Here is a 5,516-nt window from a genome sequence, read left to right on the forward strand (position 1 = left end):
CCCACTTTTTTCTTCTTGCTCCTCTCTCTTTCCTCCCCCACCCCCTTCTCCAGAACCGAAGTGTGATTTACTGCGTTCGTGTGCGTAGGGACAATGAATGTGTTTCTGCCTCTCTCTGTTTCTCCCTCTCACCTAAGGGGAGGAGCAAAAAACGGAGAAGAGATACTGCACTTTTCACAAATATTTAATGAAAAATTTAATTTAAAGCCGCCTAGAACTAGGTAGATGAACGCTAGACCACTTCTCGCGTAACAGCCTTCGCGATATCTCACGAAACCCGCTAGGCCTCGGTGGATGTATGCCAGGCGCTAACCCGAGTCGGGCTAAAGGTAAGGTCGTAAAAAGGCCTTCAGCCTCAAAAGGCACAGGTTTTGGTCTACAGGCTTTTATCTTGACGAGTTACCCCGTAGAAGACCATAACAAATAATTTTAAAAATCCGCAATATTTTACGAATGCTTGTTAAATTACCCGTTTAGTACCATTAATTTATACATATGTACATATTTGTGCATGTTTGACTGTGTGTATATTCTTCAGCAGGGCATTGCTTGAGGAAAAGAAATTAACATACAAATGCAGACTACAGGCTAGACTTTGATGCATTTCTTAAATCCCTAATGAAAAATCAATTCGTGTACAATCAATATAGTTCCTCAGAAATGCACATGATTCTGAAAAAGGAAATTCAGAGTAAAAACACAACACGATTAAAGTTGTATTTCAATTTACTGAAATTTAGAGGGAATTTGTTAAATTGTCATATAACCGCGTCTAGAGAGCGTGGGTGGTACAAAAACAAGCACAATACAACAAAATCCAATCACGGAAAGAGACACGACCAATAAACTGATGTCAACGTCATCCTCCAAGTTGGAGGATGGTGTCGGTGAGGCGGTGGAGCTGGCTGGGGCCGTTGTTGACTTGGGGACCACTGTACTAACTGAACTTGTGGACGAAGGGACTGCGGTTCGGGTGCTGGTGGAGCTAGTAGTCCTTGGGATCTCGCTGGTGGCCGAGGCGGTTGTTGTCGTCGACGGATCTGAGTCAGAGCTTCTGACCAGTACACTGCGCGTGGCTGTGAGCTGCAATACGAGCAGAAGAACTGCCACGATATGGGCTATCCGCATCTTGTACCACACAATTTTAAACACTCGACGTCTAGAGAGATCAGGAAACGAATGTTGGCTAGGCAAAGTTCATGCCGGGGCTAGTTGGCCAGTGCGTTTCGCCAGCTGCTGCGGCGCGGGACTGTCACGTCCCAGAGCGCCAGAGCGGATGCCACTCACTGCCTCCGCTCCGATAAGAAGAGTCACACTTCCAGTCATGCCCAAGAAACAATCACATCCAGGAAACGCACAACACCAGGGTGATATCATTCCTAACGGAGCGTCGTCGAAAAACTTATGTTTTTTTTGAAAAAAAAATCTGTTTAAAAATTTCTTATACATGCAGTGATTTATCCAAAATTCGCTTCAATTTGGCATAAACCTAAAGGGAATTCACATTAAAGTAACAAGGCAGTGGAAGTTGCATCCTCATACAGATACATTTAGAGGGACGTTGTTAACTCAACATAGGCGCGGTAAGGGGCCGTGATTGGCAGAACACTCAGCACCATATTACCAGAGCAGATCAAAGAAAGAACGACGAACAGTACCGTGAGAAAAACATCATCGTTTGAAAAGGAGATGACTGGTGACAGTGGGGTGGTGGGGACCACTGTACTGACCCCAATCGTCGACGAAAGAACTGTGGTTCTTGTGGAACTAGTAGTTCTTGAGGTCTCGGCGGTGGTCGATGAAGTGGTCGTGGGCGAAGAATCTGTAGTCTTGCTGGTGTAAGTGGTGCTAGAGATGCTGGTGGATGGCGAGACGGTCGTTGTAGGCGAAGGAATTGTAGTCCTGGCAGTTTTAGTGGTCGTTGGGATCCTGGTCGTGGGTGATGACGTGTGCGTGGGCGAAGAATTTCTAGTCCTGGCAGTTCTCGCGGTCCTCAGCTTCTCGAAAGTGGGTGGCGAAGCGGTTTTCGCGGTCGGCCCTTCCCACCGGATGAACGTGGCCGAGACGATCAGTACGGCTGCGAACAGAAGAGTTGCTTGGTATGTCCGCATCTTGTATCACAAATTTGCAGTGCTTGACGTCTAGTCAGTCAGTTGCCGCTTACACGAATGAGAAGCCGCGGACCTAAACTGTCGCGTCCCAGTGCGCCAGCCGCGGCTGCTACTCCCTGCCTCCGCTTTGATAAGGACGTGAGTCACACCTCCAGTCATGCCCACGGAACGATCCAATTTGAAGGAAACACGCATCGTCAGGGTACTGGGTACTATTATTCATATCGGAGCGTTGTCGACTCCTTGAACTGTTGAATTCTTCGTGTGTTCATTTGGCGATTTCTTTTTCTTTTTTAACAGTGTATTTTTTACGTCTTCATCAGACTTGTATGTTCCCATGTTGGCCAACTCATGAATTTCTTGAATTTTATTGCATATCCCGAAATATATTTCCGATTCGCTCTTGTCGCGTGGGCGTCGCCGTGGTGTTGGATCGGCCCGTCCCGAACGTCAACATTCACTAAGCAGCTCGCCGATAATGGATTATTCGAAGCGCGCTCCGCCCGGCGCCGCCAGCGCACGCTGCTGGTTGGTTCGTTTCGTTTCGCCGGCGAATTGCAATATTTTATTTCGGACGCGCCAAAAGCTCGTGCCGGCGTGGCGCCATCCTTCATCCGGCGCGAGGGAAGAATTGATGTCTCAATCTCCCCCTTCTCGGCCCTGCCCCCCTCCCGCCCGCTACTCCTTCCTCCCACGCTCAGCACTTGAGCGCACCAAGAGAACTGATACACCAAGTGTGCAACTGCTTGGCACTTGTAAGTGTTCAAGTGCTTGACACTAGTAAGTATGCGACTGTGTAGTTGGATACTTGCTAAGCACTTGCAAGTATTTCTCGATAGCTAAGCACTTGTAATTGTGCAACTCCTACGTTTAACCTAACCTATGGTTAAACAGGTATCATTGTGCTGAAAAAGAGCTGCACACGTGCAAGTGTACAGCTATCCAGTAGTTAGATAGTTGTACGAGCCTCATCTCTGGTGCGTGGCATGCGGTGGCGCGCTGCAGGTAAGATCCCTCCGAGGGGGTGCCGACATAAACTTCCCCTAGCTCCACAACACAAACAAGGCTGCGGAGTTGGCTCGGGCGCACGAAAAACGCGCGTTGTGTTGCCGTGGCCCCGGAAGTCTGCCTGCGGCGCTGCCTTGTCGGGGCCGGACACGTCCCTGGGGGCCCGCGGCCGCCCGACTGCGCGTCTGACTTTAGCTGAATGCAAACATGTGAGAGTTAATTGTGAAACATCTCTCTTCGAGACGCGACCGCGCCGACGGCGGCGGCCCGCGGCCGGCGTGAGCTGCCTTGATGTACGACCCGCAGCGTTACCGCACCGAGCTCCCTCCCTCTCTCTCTTTCTCTCTCTCTCGCTCTCCTCTGTCGCGCTCCCTTCTCGCGTTGAAGATGAGCGGACGTTGTTGTGGCGCCAAGGAGAGAGAAGGATAGGATGCTGATGTGCGCGCACCCCTGGCCGAGTGCGGGTGCGCGGAGGGATACACAACGCATGTCGGTAGTCTAGGGTGGGTATACTTCGCTTCACTTAGCATTGCCCGGCCCTGCTCCGATCAGCGTGGCTGCTAGGGTTGCCAACCCCTGCACCCCTCCCCTGCCCCGCTCGCGGTTGGTAACCCTACCTCGGCTGCAGGCCGGCCGCCGCCGGCTGGCTGCCTGCAGGCTGGCGGGCCTGGTCCGGCGGATGAGGGATGGTGTCGACGGCGGGCGGGAAGTTTGAAACTCAAGTTTGGCCACGATAATAAGATTGCAGACAAGTCGCGCAGGAGGGGAGGGGAGCTGCAGGTGGCACCAAGTTGGCGGTCCTGCTCGCCCCGCTCGCCCTGCCCTGATGGATGGCCGGGATGAGTCCCTGTTTCCTCCGCTCCCGCTCCGCCACACCGACAGCCCTCGCCGCTTCAGTGGCGCCCTAACCCCCGTGGGCCGATACCCCCATGCGACGATGCTTTGTCACTTGAAACGTTTTGTGCGCGCGCTTACGACTTCAAGCGGTCTATTCCGTTTGTCAAAAGCGTGGAAAACTGATAATACTGCTCGGGACGTAAGCTCGCAGGGAACAGGGGACACGCAGTCCCTGCGCCAATGGCCGAAATGACAGGACCGCAGGGGCACGGCCAGAAGCGTCCGGTCAGCTGCCTCAGGATTAATGCCGTGTCAACCGGACAGGTAGCACCCCCGCCTCCCCCCCACTCCCCACCCCGTTTCCCTCCTCCCTCTCGCTCTGTTTTCCACGCAGGAGGACGACCCGCTGTGTTCATCTTTGTCGCACTGGTACTGCTGTGGGGGTCGTATCCCCAAACCGGAAGTGAGCATGCAAGGGTGACGGATGACACGTGTGAGTGAGTGTGTGAGTGTGTGTGAGTGTGCGTAAGTGTGTGTGTGTGTGCGCGCGCTTGGTTTGGACGCAGTCGCCGGACCGGTGGGGTTAAACGTGCCGCTGGCGAAGCGGGTGGTCCTCTCGTGTAGGTTAGGCCCCTCAGTGTCTCCTTGGAGTGCGCGCGACAACGCGATGGAGGGGGGAGGGGACCTCGGGGTTCAACTGGGGAGGGAGCCGCACTGTTCGCCAGTTTGAGAGAAATTTCCAATGTGGTAGTTTGTGTTATCCGAACGCTCTTGCAGTGTCCTTTGGGGCGCTAAGCCCTGCTCTGTGACCTCGCCACTCCCCCCCCCCCTCCCCACCCATTCTCTCTGATTCGAGCAGCGTTTCTTTTAACGCCACGGACGTCATGCGCCTTGAATTTATGACTGCAGGGCGTCGGAAGGAAAGGCTTAGAGAGGAGATCTCCTGGTGCGGCGCAGTAGGGGGGAAGGGGGGATATGCGCCACCAAGTCCAATGCGGGTTCAATTACTCACGTTTACGATAAGAGAAGGTATGGCAGCAGTCTGCAGTCATAGAAAATTTGGTCAGCTATCTTCGGCCGTACGACGAACATGGCCACGTAACGTCAAAACAAGTGAGGTAAATTTTTCTGAAATTTACATACTTTTCCAACAGTTTACCAACAAATAAATGATTGAAAGCTACTGTTCGGTATGCTGGCAAAGACCCCGTCAAACCTGAACTTCGCGCTTTTGGCCTATAATGTATATAAGTGCTTCTCACTGCTCATGTTACTTGACGTCTCTAGAGTCATGACAAGTTTTTTCCCCCCCTTCATTTGTACATTTTGTGGATGGACAGCTCCACCGGTGAGGTGGTCAGAGGCCGACGAAGCTCGGCCAACGGGCGCTGCCTACCGCGAAGCTGGTTGGCTGGGTGGATTGCTGTCAGCCAACGCAAAAAAAATCAAGACGTATTATCCGAGGGCTGTGGTGCATATAAATTATACCAGGCGGGAAATTTCTTGATACCTTCCGAAATAAATTAGTCACGCCCGCTGTACAGACGGGCGTTTGGGGGG

At 52.6% G+C, this 5,516-nt stretch overlaps 1 protein-coding gene across 1 annotated transcript in view; it reads left to right on the forward strand.

Moving 5' to 3' along the window:
* The window catches only part of LOC127749871 (uncharacterized), a 77,004-nt gene that overhangs the window by 21,516 nt on the left and 49,972 nt on the right, over positions 1–5,516 (forward strand). The window lies entirely within an intron of this gene.

Source organism: Frankliniella occidentalis, unplaced genomic scaffold (genome assembly GCF_000697945.3).
Source record: "Frankliniella occidentalis isolate FOCC.00 unplaced genomic scaffold, Focc_3.1 Scaffold102, whole genome shotgun sequence".
NCBI classification, from domain to species: domain Eukaryota; kingdom Metazoa; phylum Arthropoda; class Insecta; order Thysanoptera; family Thripidae; genus Frankliniella; species Frankliniella occidentalis.